This window comes from Monodelphis domestica, chromosome 5 (genome assembly GCF_027887165.1).
Source record: "Monodelphis domestica isolate mMonDom1 chromosome 5, mMonDom1.pri, whole genome shotgun sequence".
Classification (NCBI taxonomy): domain Eukaryota; kingdom Metazoa; phylum Chordata; class Mammalia; order Didelphimorphia; family Didelphidae; genus Monodelphis; species Monodelphis domestica.
In genome coordinates this window covers 5,650,499-5,670,956 of record NC_077231.1, presented here as the reverse complement: position 1 = coordinate 5,670,956, position 20,458 = coordinate 5,650,499, and the positions used below count along the sequence as shown (strand labels likewise).

General features: G+C 44.6%; 1 long non-coding RNA gene across 2 annotated transcripts in view; it reads left to right on the top strand.

The window, feature by feature from the left end:
* Nucleotides 1-14,624, top strand: part of LOC107650032 (uncharacterized) — a 30,802-nt gene extending 16,178 nt beyond the window's left edge. Inside the window, exons 2-3 of one of the 2 annotated variants that reach the window (XR_008911951.1) lie at nucleotides 6,918-7,052; nucleotides 14,438-14,624. This is a non-coding gene — a long non-coding RNA (uncharacterized LOC107650032). The remainder of the gene's footprint in view (nucleotides 1-6,917; nucleotides 7,053-14,437) is intronic. The other variant, XR_001624637.2, reaches the window with a different exon arrangement.
* The last annotated feature ends 5,834 nt before the right edge of the window (nucleotides 14,625-20,458 follow it).

The window sequence follows — 20,458 nt, the reverse complement described above, 5'->3', positions numbered from 1 at the left end:
CAGAGAGACACAGAGAGACAGAGAGACCCAGAGATACAGAGAGATAGAGACAGAGAGACAGACAGAGAGACACAGAGAGACAGACACAGAGAGACCCAGAGAGATAGACAGAGACAGACACAGAGAGATAGACAGAGAGACACACAGAGAGATAGACAGAGAGAGACACAGAGAGATAGACAGAGAGAGACACAGAGAGACAGAGAGACACAGAGAGACAGAGAGACCCAGAGATACAGAGAGATAGAGACAGAGAGACAGACAGAGAGACACAGAGAGACAGACACAGAGAGACCCAGAGAGATAGACAGAAACAGACAGAGACAGACACACACTGAGAGAGACAGAGACACAGAGTCACAGAGAGACAGATAGAGAGATTAGGAAACCCTAAATGCCACATATATGCTAGGACGATTCTTTTGTACAGAGAGTTGCATGTGGATATATTATTTGCTGGAGAGAATGTAAACTCCCAAAGGGAAGGTAAATTCAGTTTTATCTTGTATTGGCAACCGATATTCAGAAGACATTTAATAAAGTTTGTGGATGGATTTGTATTCTCAGCACTACCATGTAGTAAGCATGTAATGATTGATTATAGAATGTAAGGTCCTTGGGGGTGGTCTACAGTCCCTAGCATAGTGCCTGGCACACAACGGGCACCTGATCAGTTTTTTTACATTGATTGTAGGTTCCTTGAGGACAAGGTTTTTTGTCATTTACTCTGTTTTTCTTGTATACATTTCAAAAACCCACCACCTTCTCTGTGACACGGTGGCTAGAGGGCTGACCTGGCAAACGCTAATCTAGCTTGAGGCCTCCCACTGGTTCTCTAGAGCCTGGTTTTCTATACAACGAAGGGGATAGAATCAAGGCTCTCTACAATCTCTCCCAGCTCTAACATGACATGTAATTCAGATCTCGGAGAGCCCGGCTTCCTTTAAAAGTCACTTTCAAGGTTTATTATCCTTCTAAAGTCAGTTTCTCCCTTCTTAATGATCATCCACCTCCTCCAGGCTTCTGCCAATTATTGGCCTTAGAAGAAAAGAGAAAACTCTCGTGCATCAATAAAGGATGGATGGTAGACAATTAATGCTTGTTTGAACTCCTCTCAAATAACTTCGGGCTCCGGGGCCATCAGGGTTGCCACTTTAGACTCCCTGGAACTTTGCCATTTTCTCACATGGATGAAATCAAGGACTCTAGAAGCACGGTGGGAGGGGAAAGTGGACTCACTTCCACAAAGCAAATCATATGAGCCACCAGCTGGGGGGTGTAGACTCTCTTAAGAACTGGGAGATTGTATTTCAACAAGGCCACTTCCCCTGATGCCCACCACCTCCCAGAGTAACTATCACTAGGCCCTACTCTGCCCCTTCCATTCTCTATTTTCTCTACACTAACTGGGCCATTCTCTCTGACTATTTTCATCTAGCATTCTCCCACTTCTTTGTCTTTATGCTTCCACTCTCTCTCTGACAATACAATCGACTTCTACAAAGCTCTATTCTGACGCTTTCTTGGGGCACAATAACATTAGCCACCCTTTATCTAGGACTTTGGTTTTATATATGTTATTTGATCTTCACGACTACCCAGTGAGGGCAGTATTTTCATTATTATTCCCACTTTTTGGATTAAGAAACTGAGGCTGAGAAGTCAAGTGAAATGAGACAATGCATGTTATCCCTTGGGGCCTGATTTCATGAGTGGTGAATCTCTGATCCCCATTCATAAAAAGGCTCAGCCATGCTCATCAAACTCCCACCTCAATTCATTCTCTGAACCGCCTGCATAGATATCTTCCTTTTAGCCCTGCTTTCCAGAGGCCATTTATGTCTTGTATTCCCTATTAGGAAATTAGCTTCTTAAAAGGAGGGGCTGTCTTGTTTGTATTCCTAGTACTTAGCACAATACCTGGCAAACGGTAGGCATTCAACAAATGTTCTATCTGTCTGTCTATCCATCTATCTATCTACCAATCTATCTATACCTATGCCTTTCCCCATATCTATCCATCCATCTATCCATCTATCTATGGATCAATCTATCTATCTGTCCATAAAATAGTCTCTCCATCTCTAGCTATCCACCATGTAATGTCTAAGTGACTTATAGGTTCATAGATTTAGAGCTAGAAGTTTCCAAATGTAGAGACCAATTATAGGCCAAATTAGAAATTAACCCTCTCACTTGAAAGATGAAGAAACTGAGTCACTAAGTATTAAGCAACTTGCCCAGTATCAGAAAGCTAGTAAGTTCCTGAATCATTTCCCTAATTAACAAATGGTCAAAGGATATGAACAAGCAGTTTTCAGATGAAATCAAAGCTATCAATAATCATATGAAAAAATATTCAAAATCACTTTTGATTAGAGAAATGCAAATTAAAACTACTCTGAGGTACCACCTCACACCTATCAGATTGGCCAATATGACAGAAAAGGAAAGTGATAAATATCGATGGGATGTATGTGTGTGGCAAAATTGGGACACTATTGTATTGTTGGTGGAGTTGTGAACTGATCCAATCATTCTGGAGGAAAATTTTTAATTTTTTTTATCTAATTAATGAATTTAGACTATTTTCCCATGGTTACATGATTCATGTTCTTTCCCTCCTCCCCTCATCTCACCCCCTTCCCATAGCCAACTTGCAATTCCACTGGGTTTTACATGTGTCATTGATCAAGACCTATTTATATATTATTGTTATTTGTACTAGGGTGATCATTTAGAGCCTATATCCCCAATCATGTCCCCATGGACCCATATGATCAAGCAGTTGTTTTTCTTCTGTTTTTCTGCTCCTACAGTTCTTTCTATGGATGTGGTTAGCATTATTTCTCATGAGTCCCTTGGGATTGTCCTGGATCATTGCCTTGCTGCTAGTAGAGAAGTCCATTACATTTGATTATACCACAGTGTATCAGTCTCTCCTGGTTCTGCTCCTTTCACTCTGCATCACTTCCTGGAGGTTGTTACAGTCTCCATGGAATTCCTCCACTTTATTATTCCTTTTTGCACAATAGTATTCCATCACCAACATATACCACAATTTGTTCAGCCATTCCCCAATTGATGGGCATCCCCTCGTTTTCCAATTTTTGGCCACCACAAAGAGAGCAGCTATGAATATTCTTGTACAAGTCTTTTCCCTTATTATCTCTTTGGGGTACAAACCCAGCAGTGCTATGGCTGGATCAAAGGGCAGACAGTCTTTTAGCGCCCTTTGGGCATATGAACTCATGTCTTTCTGACTCCAAGTCTAGGGCTCTTTCCATTTCTCCATCTTACTGCCAGGTAGAGATGATTCTAGGTTCCTGAAAGCTACATCTGTCCATAGAGAACAAGTTCTGGGGAGTTTCTATCATGCTAGAAAGACTTTGAAAGACAATGTTGGAAACAAACTAAATCTGCCTTTGGAAGACCAGCCTGACTAAGCATGAAGCAACTTGACTTAGGAAGTCAGATGCTTGTTGTCACTCTTTGGCCATAACAGTCTGAGAAACAAATAAAATTGCAAAATTCCACTCAGTACTATGAAACCCACAGCAGTGGCAGTGGCAGAGGGTGCTAAGAAGCACAGAATTTTTTAATTATCTATAAGCTTCAACTTGACTGTTGGCAAAGGAAAAGTGAGATCCTTTTTCCATGACCAACAACTTATTGCTGAATCTGACATATTGCTGAAGGAGCTGAGTCATCCAATCTTGACCTCACTATAAACAAAACCAGAAGACAGAAGGAAGTTGGAGTTCTCTGAGAGGATGGCTCAGAGATCTTTCTTGGCCAGGCAAAGAAAGGATTTGGCAGAGCTAATTTTAACACTGACCCAAAGGAACTAAGAAACACTGCTTGTTAGGATACTGGGCCATCTCACATTGCCTCGCTCAAAGTAAATATTTGCAAAAAGAGCACCATGAAAATAATCACATTCTCTGCACCAACATCTTTTGTAGTGGATAAAAAGGTAAGTAAATTCTACAAAGAATTTAGTAAGATATTCTCAATTAAATCAACATACTTTGCCATAGTGCAAAAGTGAAAAGTCATAAGATGAGGATGGCAAAAAATATAGTAGAGAAGGTGATGACTTGTTATTGTTTAGTCATGTCTGACCCCATTTGGGGTTTTCTTGGCAAAGATACTGGAGTTGTTTACAATTTCCTTCTTTAACTAATTTTACAGTTGAGAAAACCAAGGTAAAGTGGCTTGCCCAGGGTCACATAGCTAGGAAGTACCAGAGACAAGATTTGAATCCAGGAAGATGAGCCTTCCTGACTTTGGACTGTATAGGCATGAACACTTTCTTTGGGGAAAAAATATCAGAATATTCAGAGCATGTCAAGCACCAAATATAATCTCTCTCTCTCTCTCTCTCTCTCTCTCTCTCTCTCTCTCTCTCTCTCTCTCTGTCTGTCTGTCTCTCTGTCTCTCTCTGTCTCTGTCTCTGTCTCTGTCTCTGTCTCTCTCTCTCTCTTACACACACATACACACATATGTATGCATAAGAATTCAATTATTTTTTAAGGGTAAAGCTGGGAAATGGGATTTCATGAGTGTAAGGAAAGCCCTATGTGTAAACTCCCTCTACTAGTGCAGGTCAGGACCTCTCCTACAATTTATGGTCTTAGAAAGTTGCCCAGAACTCAAGAACTTAATGATTTGCTCAGGTCAAAGAATTAGAAAGGATTTGAATGCAGGTCTTCCTAGATTTGAGGTTGAATCTCAATTGACAGTGTTACACTGCCTCTCCTGTAATTATATATTTTTTTAATTAATTAAGAATATTTTTCCATGGTTATATGATTCATATTCTTTCCCACCCCTCTTTCCTTCCCCCTCCCTAAGCTGATGAGCAAATAAATCCACTGGGTTATACATGTATCATTGTTCAAAACCTCATTTCCATATTATTAACATTTGCAATAGAGTGATCATTTAAAGTCAAAATCCCTATCATATGCCGATTGAATCATGTGATTGATCATATGTTTTTCTTCTGTGTTTCTACTCCCACAGTTCTTTCTCTGAATGTGGATAGTGTTCTTTCTTATAAGTCCCTCAGAATTGTCCTGGATCATTGCATTTCTGCTGGAAGAGAAGTCCATTACATTTGATTGTGCCATAATGTATTTGTCTCTGTATACAATGTTCTCCTGGTTCTGCTCCTTTCACTCTGCATCGATTCCTGGAGGTCGTCCCAGTTCACATGGAATTCCTCCAGTTCATCGATTCCTTTCAGCACACCATCAGATACTACAATTTGTTCCTATAATTATGTTTTAGCAGACAACCAATCACTTATTACTCATGTGGAAATCATTGATAAATCAACTACCTGGATTAGTCAAATCACTTTCTTGTTAGACCAGAGAGAGATCAAAATTAGTATGGAGCTATATAAAAAAATAGAAAAAAGAAATGTCAGATAATGAAAGTAATTTCAACCTGATCTAATTCATAAACAAGCTATTGATGATGGAAAATGGGGCATGGATGGAAGGAAGGACATGGACACAGATTAGAATAACTTCTTATGGAAATTTAGCTGATGTAAATCCTTCATCATTCATCATTATGAAGAGACCCAAAGAACCCAAGATGCCTTGGTTAGCAAAATTTGACTTACTTTTGAAGTGGAAATAGATGGAGGCCAAAAGTCCCACAAGTTTAGATGATATTGGTGAAACGTGGAGAAAACTCTGAGCAGCAACTAAGCATAAAGCAGAGAGAAGAGTAAAATTTGACAAAAGTTTGGAGAGAGACCCAGTGAAGCTGAGGCATTTAAAGGCATTTAAATATTTAACTGGAAGATAAGAAGTAGAACAGGAAAAGAATCCCAGGTTTTTAGACAAGCTCTTCAGCATTAAGGAAAGTGGAGGTGCCATATTTATACTCAAATGTCACAGAGCTAGATATGGTTAGAAGAAAGGAAGAACTGTGAATTAGACAGAAGTAAGATGAAGAAAGCAGCTCCATGAGACCAATGCCAAGGAGAAGGTCTGTGCTAGGGGAGACACAGGGCAGAGGGCATTGAGAAGCCAATAATGAGGTATCTGAAGGAGGGACAGCTATTAAAGACTTGAGGGGGGAAATGTATCCAAACTTATTCTTAGAAAAAGGATATATATAATTATATGGTCAGCCTATCGAGTTTATCCATCAGTATACACATACATATGTATACATATACATGGTAGACCCTGCAAAAGAACAACAAACTGAGCCCAGAATTAAACACAAGGATCACAGAGGGATGGATTGCCTTCATGAAATGACAAACCTCCTTTAATCATCTAAAACTTCTCCCTAAAACAAAGTCTTATCTCCATGCCTGGCTCCCTCTCTCTCTCTCTAACATTTGACCAGTGGTGTTGTAGGGCTGAAAGTTATAGAACATTATGCTTTCCAAGGAATAAACAATGAGTATCATTCAGGGGCAATGAATAGGTCAATAGTGACTGGGAACATATGACAAGGAAGGAATTAGAGAAATGGATGAACAAGAAGAAGGTAGATTCGTCACATGATGAGAGGGATAGATAACCCATGTCTGTTCTTTATATATTTGTGATATCAAGAGAAATCAGAATGGCCCCTGGCGTTTTGGATGCAACTTCTGTGACAAATGAATGATTGGATATGATACAGAGTGGATGGGCATTGAGTGGACCCAACAGTGGATGGATGGGCTTTGGCCTAGATGAATTCTGTGGTCACTCCTAGGGGCTAGATGATGAGGATCAGTACCTTTCTCCATGGGTTGTACCTTTGCTCATGCCGAGAACATGGAAAGAGAAGGCAACCAACCCCCTCTAAGAGCAGTGACCTTTAGCTGAGTTTTCTTGTCCCTTGCTCTGAGGTCTTTGTCTTAAATAACTACTGTTCCACTTTGATTCTTTCCTGAGGCACAGAGGACCTTGTTTTATGATGAGGTTCTTCCTTCTGTCAATCTGACAGAAGTTCTCTCAGAAGTAGCTGGAACTGCCTGGGACATGCTGATCACCCCATTTGATTTCATTGCCATCGCTATTACTGCTCAGGTAATTGGAGTTGAAAGACTTTTTTAAAAAACAATATCTTAAATGCATATGCAATTTAATTGAATCCCCTTCTCTGGCATCTTCCTCCAGGGCATGTAAAATTCTGGGTGCACTGAAAACCCTCTGCTTAATGCAGAATCTCATTCCCAGACTTTCTGAGGTTGTAGACTAGGCAGTTTACTTGTTAGAGAAAATAAGAAAGGTCTTGGAAACTGAGCCTAATCCTCTCATCACAGAGGAGAAAACAGTTCAGAGAGGGGAAAGGGACCTATCCAGGTTGTACATTGAGAGACAGAGAGACAGAGAGGAAATAGTGAAGAGTATGACAGTGGTACCAGATGCGCACTCCCATCTCCCTGCATTGTCCTTTTGGAGTCAATATTTAAGACCTTCCTTCAGTGTAGCTAATAATGTTTGGCTGCCCTAACATTTACCATTTGGTGATTGAAAATCTCCCCCAACTCTGACATTCCCTGTTCTAAGGTACCTCTCAGTATTTTGAACCTAGTAGTGATCCTTGGTCCTTGGTGAGCAAGATAAAGTGTATTTCCTATTGACAGGCGGGGGGTGAGTTCAGTCATCTTCACAGAGCAGGGAACTCCCTTCCATTCCTTCTCACATCAATTCCCTTTTCCTTCCTCCCCTTCTACCCTGAGTTCTGTAGCCTTGATTGGTGTCACTCCCCTCTCAGCCCTCTCCCCAGAGACAGCATCATCTTTAATTCTCTCCATCAAAATGCAGATGTGAGCCGTTGATTTGATTAATGCAAATTTTCCTCATTTCTCTTGTCAAAAGAGAATAAGGAGCTGGAGAATAATTATAATCAGGCCTGGAAAAAGTCTGATGGCGTTAACGAAAAGCATTAGCCTTCACTCATGGCAGGGAATTCAAGCAAAAAGACAGTGAATGGATTTGTGTATTTGCCTTTTGAACATGGTTTTTAATCACAAACACTTTTGAATAAGAGAGTCTAGCTTGTTAAGAAATGGTTTCCATCAGTATGGCTTGGTCCTTCCCTGAAATAATTTGAATCCAATTGTCTTTAAAGGCCAAATGCTGTAGAGGTCGTATGCTCACAGTGTCCTCGGCCCCCATGGACTCCTGGAATCCTCCCAAGTCTTTGAGAGGAGACAGAACAACTTTGAGAGGATCAATCGAATGGGCAAAGTGAATATTGCTATGATGGCTGGTCAGAGAAAGGAAGCCGAGAAGATATAGATGCTGGGAGAATGTGATAGCTGAATAGCTACAGGGCTGTCATGGAGAAGAGATTAGCCATTTTCTCTTGGCCCTAGTGAACAGAGCCAATGGCAATGGAGCAACATTTCAGAGAGGCAAATTCCCACACAATGGCAGGGAGCTGCTCAAAGGTAGAATGGGCTGCCTTGGGATGACATGATCCTGTGCTTTGGAGATCTTCCAGCAGAGACCAGATGAAACTTTCCTTAGGATAGTGTAGAAAGGACTTCTGCTCCAGTCTAGATCAAGTCAGAGAATTCCTGAGGTCCCTTCCAACTCATAATTCTAATATTTCACTTTTACAGTTGAGGAGACAATCTGGAAAGCGATACGTGCCACCAACAGTGTGCATAAAGGATGGGTTCCTGTGGCCACCAACCATCTGAACAAGGTCACTGTGGGTCTGTGTTCTTTGCATACTGTTGGTTACAGTCCATGTTCTTTAGCCTCTCTCTAACCACCACTCACATTGGAAGGTTTGGCCCCACAGCAAGAGTTCCAGGGGTAGACTTACAGGATTGGGGTAGCTTATCTTTATGTGATAGTTCACAAGCCCCCACTGGTGGGCTCTCCCCCGTCCCTAATAATAGGTGATATCAATTAGCCACGCACGCTTAGCTGACACAGAATGGGGTATAAATAGTCCAAGTGGTCCAAAACATTTCCCTCTCCCACTAGTATATGCGAAGCTTAGGGAGGGAGTGGGCTCCAACCTAAGAGCACATGGGGCCAAACGATACCCCACAGCTTCCAGAAGTCCCCTTAATGGGATCTTCAAGATGCTCCCCTTAGATTTGGTGCAGTTATTCTGCTGGAGAATCTGCCTTTTAGTTTGTCCTTAGCTTAAGGTTTTCAAAGTCATCTAAATTGATCAAGGACTTTCTACACTTTTTCTAAAGTCTATGCTTAGTTGATTGATGTGTCCAAATGTCTAAGCTTGTGTATTCTCATCTGAAAAAGATGCATCTTGTTGAGGGTAGGAGTGATTGGCTAGAGTGTCTCCCTTCTCCCTCCTCCTTATGGAACTACTTTCATGGCATGTGTTTTCAAAGAGGCAGTGCTATGTGAGTACTGTTTGGTAAGTATCTGTCATATTCGAACAAAATGTGTCAACAATAAGGCTAATATATGTTACCGAAATTTGTCAGAAAACCCAGAGAAACAAACAAAAAGGAATTTTCTTAAAGCCATCCAGTTAGTACGTTTATAGAGCCATAATTTGAGTCTATGTCTTCCAACATGGCTCCAGCACTCTTCCCACTATGTCACCTTTCAAAAGCCAGGGACACACTCACAAATCTTGGTTGCCATTGTACCAGTTCTGTTCAGGGGACAGAAGAGGAGGCTAGGTGAGAAAGAAAGAGAAACAAATCGCCATAGCGTGCCGGGCTACAGATGTGCTTCAGTGCTATGAACATGATTTCTCTCTTCTAGATTTTTCCACATCAGTTAGATCAATTCATTGATTAGATGAAGGTGTGCACGTTGGACAGCTTCATGAAACAGAACCAGGATCTGTCTCATACAAAAGACAGAGAATTCTGAGTTGTCTAGAAGATGGACAGTACAAGGCAGGAGAGAACCTACTTACAAAGGCTTTTGATGCTAAACTTCCCTGAAGTTTTGAAATGTCAGATCTAGAGAATAAGCTAGATAAGCTGTCAACTCTGAAAAGAGTCACAGTGCCTCATATTTAGATGGCACTTTCAATTGTTGGGGGGCAACTTTTTTCATAACAATGATGGGTGAGTCTGTGATGAAGAGGAGAGTGGAATTCCCATTTTATAAATAAAGAGACTGGGACTGGGGTTCTTTTTATTGAAAATTTTTAGTTAATTAATTAATTTAGACTATTTTTCCATAGTTATATGATTCATGTTCATTCCCTCCCCTCCTTCAATGCCCTCATTTTATACATGAAAAAGTTGATGCCTCGAGAAGTTAAGAGCCTTTCTCAAGATCCCACAATTAGAAAGTAATGGAACCATCACTGAAGGAAGGCCAGGTCTCAGGAATCTGAGTTCAGGATCTTTTGGCTTCACCGTATTTTCTCTTTAATAATTGGAAGAAGATAGCTCCAAGGAATAAGGAAAGAATCCCAAGAATAGAAGTAGACACAGAGTCAAAAAGGAATTAGCAGACCAACTAACTTGATACTGAAGAGCTCAAGCTCTGGATTTCCAGGTTAGTAACATGAAAAAGAGTTCCATCCATCTATTCCATCATGCTCAGTGAGCATGAAAGTGAAGTCCAAAAGACGTGACAATTCTGAGGGGTCGAGATGGGTTTTGTAGGGCAGACAGCAGTAGGGAAATGCTTCAGATGTTCTCAGGCTGCTGTGACTGTCCCATCTTTACAGTGTCAGTGAAAGGGATCAGAGGTGTCAGACATACTGCCAACTATGGCCAGAACCAGATTAAAACTTAACTGGGGAACATTTAATAAAATAAATCAAAATCCAATGAAACACGGATGATGTTGATATCTGCTTATATAAGGGTTAGTGGCCCCATTTCTATTTGACTTTGACACCCCAGGGTGTCTCTGGGTGGTCTTGGAAGGTCCTTGAAGTCCTGAAACTATGACATGATTGTCCTTTTGAAACCAAGATCAGCCTTTGCAGGGCTGGTCTATAAATGAGTCTCGGCAAGGACTGACACTGGACTACAGTGCAACCATCTCAGCCTTACACATTTTATATAATACATGTGGTCACTTCATTATTCACCCTAATTGGGACCTAGATGTACATAGCTCCATGCCCAGCTAAAGGCTGGCACGGTAAGAGTTATTATCTGGCAGAAGTGACTTAGACAGGCAAAGACCTGGGTGGAGGACCACCAGGGTTTATCACATGCCCAACTTGAAAGAAAGAAAGAAAGAAAGAAAGAAAGAAAGAAAGAAAGAAAGAAAGAAAGAAAGAAAGAAAGAAAGAAAGAAAGAAAGAGAGAGAGAGAAAGAGAGAAAGAAAGAAAGAAAGAAAGAAAGAAGGAAGGAAAGAAAGAAAGAAAGAAAGAAAGAAAGAAAGAAAGAAAGAAAGAAAGAAAGAAAGAAAGAAAGAAAGAAAGAAAGAAAGAAAGAAAGAAAGAAAGAAGGAAAGAAAGAAAGAAAGAGAAAGAAAGAGACAGAAAGAAAGAAAGAAAGAAAGAAAGAAAGAAAGAAAGAAAGAGACAGAAAGAAAGAAAGAAAGAAAGAAAGAAAGAAAGAAAGAAAGAAAGAAAGAAAGAAAGAAAGAAAGAAAGAAAGAAAGAAAGAAAGAAAGAAAGAAAGAAAGAAAGAAAGAAAGCCCAAATTTTACACTCACCCAGAAGTACTGGATTCAGCTACAGAATGAATGAAATAAGGGCTGTTTTCCCCCTGAGGGCTTCATGATCCCTGAAAGACAAAAATAAAAGAGGAAAAACCCACTAAGTACACAGAAAGTGGTTATCACCCATTTCACCCGTTACACCTGCTGTTTGTGAAGCCAGAAACATTTAGAGAAAGCAGTTTCCCTCTGCAAGAAAGCTTGCTAAAACCAGGCTTCAGGGTCATCTCGGGATTAGAGACTCCCAAGAAGGTGTGGCTGGGCTCCTGAATTTAGGTTCCAAAAGCCGGGTTCTGCTGTGGCAGTCAAAAAAGGCAATGTGAATGAGGCCAAATGGCTAGACCAGGGGGCTGACAGGGAAGCAGCTGCTGCCCTCAGGATGCTTACAGAGGGCTCTTCTCTCCAACTGAGCCGGCTCAGGTCCCTGAAGCCTTCTCTAAGGTCTAAGGAGACAGGACCTCCCAAGGAGTGCATGAGGAGGAGGGTGTCAGTCCTGGCACAAGCTCATCAGGGCCCCACTGAGGACACCTGTGAGAGAAGAGAGCCTTGAGGAGACGAGGCACTGCTGGGCAAAGGCTATTTCCATTGATGCCCTGGGAGGCTGGGCTGAATGAAATAAAAGGAGTTAATTGAATCTAATTGAGGAGGAAGAAGGACTATTCTCTTGTTTAAACTACAAGATTAGGATTAGGAGGGGAGAGATGTGGAGAGAAGGGGAGAGTCAGAGAAGAGACAGAGTCTGGATTCAAATCCCACCTTGGTCACTAACTCAAGGTGGAATTGGGTCCAAGTAGTTCCTGTTTCTTGTCTCTCCAAATCGAAATCCCAAGAGCCTGTTCGAAATGGAAGAGAACACACTAGATTGGAGACTTGGGTTCGGATCCTGGCTTGAAGCTCATTGGGGCTGTGGCACAGAAGGGCAGCCCCCTCCCACTCTCTGAGCCTCCATTTCCTCATCCCCTAAATGAAGACCCTGGGGTCCCTCCCTCCGGGGACTTCAGGCAGCAAAGTGCTCTGCAGACCTCCCAGCATTGGGAGGAAGATGATTTGCTGTTATTACAATCACAATGAGAAGAGAAAATGAGATTGGGCACGTCATGAAAGGCTTGCTACAAAGGACAGACAAAACAGTCTCTAAATGAATGGCATCAACAAGAAGGAGAGCAAAAACAAATGATCTGATCTAGTATTTCTATTTCCTAATGAGAGAGACTTGTTCTTGGGGCTCACGCATGAGAAAGAACATTAAAGAACCGGACTGGGCTTGAGCTAGCACAGTCAGGATGTGCCTCGTCTTCTGGGTTGGATTTTGTGGTTTGTAGGTAGCTGTTTACTTATCATGACTCATCATTACAGATGGCTGTCCTTCCCTCATAATTCAGGGTCATAAGTCTTTAGTCCCTACTCTGGGCCAGGCTCTGGGTAAGGTCAGAAAAGAAAGAGGCACAGGAGCACAGAGCTAGAAGGAACCTCAGAATACCCTGAGAATCAGGAAACTGAGGCCCAAAGGTAAAGTTACTTGCCCAAGGTCACACAGGCACTGAATGGCATAGACAGGATTTGAACCCTGGACTACTGACTACAAAACCAATATTCTTTTTATTACACCTTCGAATGGGAGGAGATTGAAGTTGGCCAGCGGAATATACAGATAAATATATGACAATTTAAGGAAGGAGAAGGCACAACAAAGGGAGAGAGTTTGGAGAGAATTTTTTAAAAGCTTCCTTTAAGAAGTGGTTTTGAAGTTGAGTGTTGAAGGACCCTGAGGATCCTAGGAGTGGGTGGTGAGGAGGTAGAGAATCTTTGCCATCCTATGCCAAGGTTGGAGGCAACTCATGGAGAGCCAAGAGCAGGGAGTCATGAATGAGGTCAGTTGAGCTGGCATGTGGGATGGAGAGACAGCATCCTATATAGATGGAGTGGAAGGAGGAAAGGGTGAGGAAGACACTAGATCTTGGACAAGGTGCATTCCCCAGTACTGGCACGTTTTGGCAAGAATAGACGGGAGCTCTTCCACCTAAGTATTAAGAAGAGCCAGATGGTGGGTTGGTCATTGGTATATCCTTGCAGAAACTGGAAAGAATCCCAGGAGTTGGGATTGTTGGCCTCCAAGGATCCTTCCAGCTCTAGAACTAGGATCCTCTGACTCTATGACCAGTGTTCAAATAATGGGCACCTCATTACTTGGGACTTGTGGAGCCCTGGACAAATCCCTCCCTTCTTCTCAACCTCAGTTTCTTCCTCCGTTCATTGAAGGCATTAGCATAGTTCATCTCTAGACCCCATTAAGCTTGAACCTCTTCCCCATCATTTTCAGGGATCCCCTGAGGGGCTGAGCTGGCCTTCAAAATGAAATAAATTCATTTATTTGAATCTAGTTGAAGAGAAGAAGGAAGAAACATTCCTTGGATTAAACTGCTATAGGATTAAGTTTAGGAGGGAATGAAGGTAGGGGGAGACAGAGAGGAAAAGGGAACAGGAAAGGAGGAGGGAAGAGAGGGGAAAAGGGGAGGGAGAGGGAGAAAAGCAGAGAGAGAAAGAGAGAAGGAAGAAGAGAAAAGTGAAGAGAAGTGGAGGGAGAAGGAGAAGGAGAGAGAAGGGGACCAAGTAGCAAGGGAAGAGAAGGTGGAGGGGTGCTGTGTCCCTCCCCTGGAATTCTTTCTTTTACCTGGTTTTTAAAAAATCCTTTCTTTCGGTCTTAGTAACAACCCTAAGACAGAAGGGTAAGGGCTAGGCCACACATCTAGGAAGTATCTGAGGTCACATTTGAATCCAGGACCTCCTGACACCAGACCTGGTGTGCCACCTAGCTGACCACTTTACTTTACTTGTTCAGGCTTATAATTGGACAAGACCCTGCCTCTCCCCAACTCCCTTGCAGATCAAAGAAATTCATTTAGAACACGCTGAGAAGGTCCTCATTTCTCTTCACCAGCACAAGTTTCTTATGGACTACCCATAAACGCAGAAGATGAACTGTGACAGCTTCCCCACAAAATAAACTGCTTTAAAATGCTCACAAAGAGCCCTCAACTCTTTTCCTTACTGGGATGATCTTGCCTCTGTGCCTCGGTTTCACTGTCATTCTTTCATGAAGTCATTCATTCATTTATTCATAAAGCATTTATTAAGTACCTTCTATGACAGCTAGGTGGCACAGTGGGCAGAGTGCTAAGCCCAGAGTTCAAATCCAGCCTCAGATTTCTGGGTGCATTTCTCTGAGTGTCATTTAACCCTGTTTGCCCCAGTTTCCTCATCTACAAAATGAAGTGGAGAACAAAATGGCAAATCACTGTAGTATCTTTGCCAAGAAAACCCCGGCGAGGTAAAAAAATTGCTGAATGTGATTGTAACGCCTGAACAAGTGTCAGCCACTGGGCTAGACTGAGAACAGCAAGAAACACAAAAGAAGCCCCTATCAGTCACTCAACAAGTGTGTGAGGTCTCCACCATGGGCCAGGCACTGTGCTTGGCACTGGAGGTACAGAGACGAAAAGGGAATGGCCCCTGCCCTCAAAGGGAGAGACGACAGGCAGCCGGAACTGAATGTAAAACATACCCCAAGTGGATCCCGGACTCCTGGGGGAGGGAAGGGAGGATTTTAGGGTTCAGGCAGCTAGGGATTTGGAGAGCAGAGCCTTGTAGGCATGGGGCACCGCCAGGGCCAAGGCACCACGGGGAAGCTGGACGCTGGGAGAACCTCTGGAGCCCGGCGGGTTGGCCTGGCCTGGGTTTCTCCTGGGTCTGCCTCGCCTGGCCTCTCTTCCCCATCCAGAGGCAGTGCTAGGACTGGGGGCCATCCTGAGCTCAGGCTCCATCCATATCCTTTAGGTAAAGAGCATGATGGGGAGGTAATTAGATGCTGTGCTTGGCTTTAAAAAGCCCTAATGGATTTTTTCCACTCCATCAATCTGGTCCCCAGGCCAGGGATGGCCATCGGGATCCAGAACCAAGAAGAAAGCCGCTGGGCTTCATCCCACCTCCCCCAGATCCGTGCAGCTGCAGGCGTCCCTACCCGGGAGGGAGAATGTCTAGGCAATTTGGACCGAGTGTTGAGAGGAGCCATGTCCTCCCTCCCCCCCGGAGCTGCTGCCCCAGCTCAGGACCAGGCTCCGAGCCATCGAAACAGCCTGTCTGGAAGCCAGAGCAGCTTCTCACCTCCCATTTCCCATAGAGCCTCGGGGCTTACAAACTGCTTTGCTCACAGCAACCCCTGGACCGAGGGGGGGGAGAGGGAGGGAGAGAAGGAGGGAGGGAGGGAGGGAGGGAGGGAGGGAGGGAGGGAGGGAGGGAAGGAGGTGCCCATTATTCTTATCCCCAACTTCCAGACCAGTAAAGGGGACATTCCGAGATGGGAAATGACTTGTCTGAGACCACACATCTTGCAAGAGGCTGAGCCAGGAAGCCAACTCCCATCCCCTGGCTCTATGGCATTACAAGGGATTCCTACATTGGAGTGTTTGATCCAAGAATCGGAATAATTAGAATCTCAGCAGGAAGGCAGACGGGAGCTGGAAGGACCTCTGAAGTCATCCAGGCCAGCCTGCTTACCTTCAAGACATATCTCTGGGGAGCTGCTGGTTCTGGGCTTCTGAGATGGCAAGGCACCTGTTAGTTTTAAAGCCAGTGTAATTTTGTTTGCAGCTCAGCACCCCCCCCCCCCGCCATCCAGAAAGGAAACTCGCCCCAAATATGTATAGTCACACAGAACAAATGCCCATGTTAGCCAAGCCCAAAAATAAAAAAGAAAGAGAAAAGAAGGGGGAAAGAAGGAAGGAAGGGGAGGGAGGGAGAGGGAAGGGGGAGGGAGAAGGAATACAGAAGGAGGAAGAGGGAAGGGGGAGGAAGAAAGAATAAAGAGAGGGAAGGGGGAGGGGAGGGAGAGGGAATAGAGAGGGAGGGAAGGGCAGGGGAGGGAGAGGGAATAGAGAGGGAGGGAAGGGTAGAGGAGGGAGAGGGAATAGAGAGGGAGGGAAGGGCAGGGGAGGGAGAGGGAATAGAGAGGGAGGGAAGGGTAGAGGAGGGAGAGGGAATAGAGAGGGAGGGAAGGGCAGGGGAGGGAGAGGGAATAGAGAGGGAGGGAAGGGCAGGGGAGGGAGAGGGAATAGAGAGGAAGGGAAGGGCAGGGGAGGGAGAGGGAATAGAGAGGGAGGGAAGGGCAGGGGAGGGAGAGGGAATAGAGAGGGAGGGAAGGGCAGGGGAGGGAGAGGGAATAGAGAGGGAGGGAAGGGCAGGGGAGGGAGAGGGAATAGAGAGGGAGGGAAGGGCAGGGGAGGGAGAGGGAATAGAGAGGGAGGGAAGGGCAGGGGAGGGAGAGGGAATAGAGAGGGAGGGAAGGGCAGGGGAGGGAGAGGGAATAGAGAGGGAGGGAAGGGTAGAGGAGGGAGAGGGAATAGAGAGGGAGGGAAGGGCAGGGGAGGGAGAGGGAATAGAGAGGGAGGGAAGGGTAGAGGAGGGAGAGGGAATAGAGAGGGAGGGAAGGGCAGGGGAGGGAGAGGGAATAGAGAGGGAGGGAAGGGCAGGGGAGGGAGAGGGAATAGAGAGGAAGGGAAGGGCAGGGGAGGGAGAGGGAATAGAGAGGGAGGGAAGGGCAGGGGAGGGAGAGGGAATAGAGAGGGAGGGAAGGGCAGGGGAGGGAGAGGGAATAGAGAGGGAGGGAAGGGTAGAGGAGGGAGAGGGAATAGAGAGGGAGGGAAGGGCAGGGGAGGGAGAGGGAATAGAGAGGGAGGGAAGGGCAGGGGAGGGAGAGGGAATAGAGAGGAAGGGAAGGGCAGGGGAGGGAGAGGGAATAGAGAGGGAGGGAAGGGCAGGGGAGGGAGAGGGAATAGAGAGGGAGGGAAGGGCAGGGGAGGGAGAGGGAATAGAGAGGGAGGGAAGGGCAGGGGAGGGAGAGGGAATAGAGAGGGAGGGAAGGGCAGGGGAGGGAGAGGGAATAGAGAGGAAGGGAAGGGCAGGGGAGGGAGAGGGAATAGAGAGGAAGGGAAGGGCAGGGGAGGGAGAGGGAGAGGAGTTTCCCCATCTATAAGTCTAGTTAGCTTCCAAGGCTATTTCAGATCTAGACTCAGGATCTTCGGTTAGTACACCCCACCTTCATGAATCAGTCTTGTCCCACTTAGCCTCAGAGGTCAGAACGAGGGGCAGAGAGGCAGATCTAGAATCCAGGTGACAATAGACTTCTTGACAAACTGAGCTGACCCCAAAGGGGGAATGGACTCTACCCTCCAGAAGCAGCTGTAAACAAAGCCGGGAAGACAAGTCTGGGGAGATGCTCTTGAGGGGATGCTTGATCGGGTGGTCTCTGAGGTCCCTTCTCGGTTCCATGATTCCCAGTCTTCCTGCTGTGGGAAGCAGCTAGCTATAGGGGAAAGAATCCTTGATGAGTCTGGAAAACTGGCCTCAGCAGGCTCTGCAATTGACTGCACAAACCAGAAGGGTGGCCTATTTCACGGAGATAATTTTTAGTTTGCATCTAACAGTGAGTGGGGAGCTGGGACTAAGTACTTAGAGCTGATTCATCCCCCGGTCCTTCAAGGTGGCATTATTTAAACTGCAGCCTCTCTCTGCCATGAAATCTCTCATTTCCTTCCCAGGCCATTCCCTCGGGAGCTAGAGGCAGCATCAGAGCTCTGTGATCCAACCATGACCAGCATGCCCAAAGTCACTGAGGACCCAGTGAGATAATAGTGGTAAATAGTGCCTGACACATTGTGGGCACCAAATAAATGTTTACTCTCTGGGTGGAGGTCCCACCTCTGACATGGCTTAGTGGTGTGAGCCCAGATAAGTCATTTAGTCTCCTAATGCTTCAGGAAACTCTTGAGAAGGTGCCTCTCTGTATTGTAGAGATGTGTTCCTGCCCTGGGAATTTCCTAAATTCGTGAGATTCTAAGCCCAATCTCATCCCACTGACATCTCTGCCAGGACCCCCCTCCTAATCTGGAGGTGACCCCGTGTTCCTGAAAAGTCTGGTAAGTTCTAGCAATTGATCAACAAACATTGGTTAAGTACCTACTGGAGTGCCCAAAAATGGGCTCCACATTGGAGACACAAAGATAAGACACCAATCTAGAAGTTCTGGGAATGGACCCAGAAACCCATTCTAGACCTGGCAAGCTCAGTTGAGAGAAACTCAGCCTCATCCCAGGTTCTGGCCTCCCTTCTCACCCTAATTTGATTCAGTAGACATTTATTAGGCACTTACTATGTTCCAGACACTGAGCTATCTGCTGGAGGGACAAAGACAAAATTGAAATAGTCCCTTCCCTCAAAGAGCTTATAGTCCCATGGGGACAATCAGTGTTTGCATAAGAAAGTAAATCCAAGTAATAATCAACGTAAATACTGAATCATTGAGAAGGAATACTAAGAGCTGATAAGCCTGGTGGAGGATGGAGGGCTAGAGCTGAACTTTCAATGGAGCTAGACAGTCTGAGAGGCAAAGGGGAGGAAAGAGCAAATGGTAGGTGTGGTGAACAACCAACGCAATGGAGAGGAGAAGAGGGTAAAAATCAGTTTGAAGAGGTGAATTGTAGTCAAATCATAGGGGTATATAGGTCATGATTTGAATGTGCCTGAATATACAGACATATTCTATTCATGCTTCTAAGTCAAAATGGAAAAGGCTTTAAATGCCAAGGAACTTTGTATTTGATTCTAGAGGCAATAGTGAGCCAGTGATGATTCTTGAGCAGGTGAGTATATGGTCAAGCATTTAAGAAATATCTATTTAGAAGCTTTTCCCCTAGGTTGTCCTCCATGAATGCCTGGCACACTCTCCCTCTACCTCAGCTTATGTCCCTTCCTACCATGGGCCTCTACTGATTCCCCTAATTATTAGTGCTCTCTATCTACCCTTCTCCCTCTCCAAAATACTTAATTTGTATTGATTTTGTATTTACTTACTAGCATGTGGGCATGTTGTTTACTGCAGTAGAATATAAGCTTCCTGAAGGCAAAGCAACATTTCGTATAGATCTACTCTGTGCTCTGGGCAAAGTGGTGAGGGTACAAAAAGAGGCAAAAGACAACCCCTACCTTCTGGGAGTTCACTATCTAATGGGGGAAACACCATGCAAACAACTGCACGTTAGTGGGCTAAAGACAGGATAAGTAAGAGAAAATCACCAGACATAAGAGGGAGCAGGAACGACTTCCTGGAAAAGGAGGGATGTGAGATCAGACATGCTTCCATATCTGTGACTCCAATGACTTGCAAAGTGCTTGGAACAACCAGGGAGTAGGGGAATTTGTGATCTCCTTGTGATAGCGAACTCCCCAATGAGGAAACTCCCTCTACCAATGCAGATGCGCCACTGTCTGGGAAATGAAAGCCTCAGAGCTGTCTGAGGTCCCCTGAACTTAAGTGGTTTGTCTGAGTCACTCAACCAAGATGTGTTAGAGGTGAAACCTGAACCCAGCTCCTCCTAATGTCAAGATTCTGTATCCACTAGGACTCACTGTGTCATCTGATACACTGAGTCAATGCTCATTGAACTGAATCTCACCTAACCTTCTGATTTTAAAGCTTAGGAGACTGAAGCAATGGGTTAAATGAGTTGTCTAAGGTGACTCGAGAGTGAGTGAGGCCAGAGCAGAGACAAGATCTCAAGCTTCCTGCCTATAAGAGTAAGGTTCTTTCCCCTTCATCTATCTAATGAGTAGTTCTCATTCTCTCCAGATGGGCAGCCCCTGCAGAGTTCTCCTGATGGACATTCTGAGCCTTATAACTTGCATCACATTCTACAGTTCTCCAAGATCTCTCCAATTCCCCATTATTTGGCTCTAAGGAAGTCGGGACTGTGTGTGTGTATGTGTGTCTGTGTGTGAGAGACAGACAGACAGACAGACGGACACAGAG